This window comes from Ailuropoda melanoleuca, chromosome X (genome assembly GCF_002007445.2).
Source record: "Ailuropoda melanoleuca isolate Jingjing chromosome X, ASM200744v2, whole genome shotgun sequence".
Lineage (NCBI taxonomy): Eukaryota > Metazoa > Chordata > Mammalia > Carnivora > Ursidae > Ailuropoda > Ailuropoda melanoleuca.
Window position 1 is genome coordinate 20,124,312 of NC_048238.1, and position 2,435 is coordinate 20,126,746.

The following is a 2,435-nucleotide window of genomic DNA, read 5'->3' on the forward strand; positions in this document are numbered from 1 at the left end:
GTTTTCTTAATTTCTTTCTGCTAGCTTGTTAATCGGTGTATAGAAATGCAACAGACTTCTGTATGTTAATTTTGTATCCTGCAACTTCACTGAATTCATTTAATTAGTTCTAGTATTTTTTTGGTGGAGTCTTTAGGATTTTCTATAGATAGTATCACATCATCTTCAAATAGTGACCATTTTTCTTCTTCCTTACCAGTTTGGATGCCTTTCATTCCTTTTTCTTGTCTGATTTCTGTGGCTAGAATTTCCAGTACTATGTTAAATAAAAGTAGGGAGAGTGGACAACCTTGTCTTTTTCCTGATTTTAGAGGTAAAACTTTTGGCTTTTCATCATTGAGTATGATGTTAGCTGTGGGTTTGTCATATGTGGCCTTTGTTTTATTTAGGTATGTTCCATCTATACCTACTTTGTTGAGAGTTTTTATCATGCATGGATGTTCAATTTTGTCAAATGCTTTTTCTGCATCTATTACGATGGTTATGATTTTTATCCTTCATTTTGTTAATGTGTTGTATCATGTGGATTGATTTATAGATATTGAGCCATCCTTGCATCCTGGAATAAACTCCACTTGATCATGGTGAATGATTCTTTTAATGTATTGTTGAATTTGATGTGCTAATATTTTGTTAAGGATTTTTGCATCTAGGTTCATTGGGGATATTTGTCTATATTTTTCTCTTTTTTTGTATTGTCTTTGGTTAGGCTATCAGGGTAATAGTGGCCTCATAGAACGAATTTGGAAGTATTCCTTCTCCTGTTTTTTTAGAATAGTTGGAGAAGGATAGATATTAACTCTTCTTTAAACATTTGATAGAATTCACCTGTGAATCCATCTAGTCCTGAACTTTTGTTGGTTGGGAGTTTTCTGATTATTAATTCAATTTTGTTACTAATAATCAGTCTGTTTAGATTTTCTATTTCTTTCTGATTCAGTCTTAGAAGATTGTACGTTTCTAGGAATTCATCCATTTCTTCTAGGTTGCTCAATTTGTAGTATATAATTTTTCGTAGTAGTCTGTTATAATCCTTTGTATTTCTGTAGTATCAGTTGTAACTTCTATTTCTTTTCTGGGTTAATTTATTTGAGTCCCCTCTCTTTTTTCTGGAGGAGTCTGGCTAAGTGTTTATCAATTTTGTTTATCTTTTCAAAGAACCAGGTCTTAATTTTATTGATCTCTGTTATTTTTTTAAATCTCTATTTCATTTATTTCCACTATGATCTTTATTATTTTCTTCCTTCTATTAAGTTTAGGTTTTGTTTGTTCTTCTTTTTCTAGTTTCTTTAGGTGTAAGGTTAGATTGTGTAATTAAGATTTTTCTTGTTTCTTGCTTATGGCTATAAACTCTGTTAGAACTGCTTTTGCTTTGTCGCAAAGATTTTGAACCACTGTGTTTTTATTTTCATTTATCTCCAGATATTTTTTTTATTTCTTTCATTGACCCATTGGTTGTTTAGTACCATGTTGTTTAACCTCCATATGTTTTTTTCGGTTTTCTTATAAAGAACAGGTGTGTGATATGATTTCATTTTTCTTAAATTTATAGAAACTTGTTTTATGGCCTAACATGTGATCTATCCTGGAAAATGTTCCATGCACACTTGAAAAGAATGTGAATTCTGCTGGTTTTGGATAGAATGTTCTGTAATATATTTCTTAAATCTATCTGGTCTAATATGTTATTCAAAGACACTGTTTACTTATTGATTTTCTCCCTGAATGATCTATCCACTGGTGTAATTGGGGTGTTAAAGTCCCCACTATTATTGTATTACTGTCAGTTTCTCCCTTTGTGTCTGTTAATATTTGCTTTATGTATTTAGGTGGTCCTATGTTGGGTGTATAGATATTTACAATTGTTATATCCTCTTGTTGGATTGATCCCTTTATCAGTAGGTAATGTCCTTCTTTGTCTCTTGTTACAGTCTGTTTTAATGTCTATTTTGCCTGATTTAAGTATTTCTACCCCAGCTTTTTTTTTTTTTGCCTTCATTTCCATGGAATATGTTTTTCCATCCCTTTGGTTTTAGTCTGTACGTCTTTTTAGGTCTGAAGTGAGTTTCTTGTCTATAGCCATACGACCCTGAACGCCCCCGATCTTGTCTGAAGTGAGTTTCTTTTAGGCAGCATATATGTGAGTCTTGTTTTTGTTGTTGTTGTTATTGTTGTTGTTGTTGTTTTAATGATTTTTTATTATATTATGTTAGTCACCATACAGTACATCCCCGGTTTCCGATGTAAAGTTCGATGATTCATTAGTTGCATATAACACCCAGTGCACCATGCAATACGTGCCCTCCTTACTACCCATCACCGTTCTATCCCATTCCCCCACCCCCTCCCCTCTGAGGCCCTCAATTTGTTTCTCATATTCCATAGTCTCTCATGCTTCATTCCCCCTTCTGATTACCCCCCCTTTCTTTATCCCT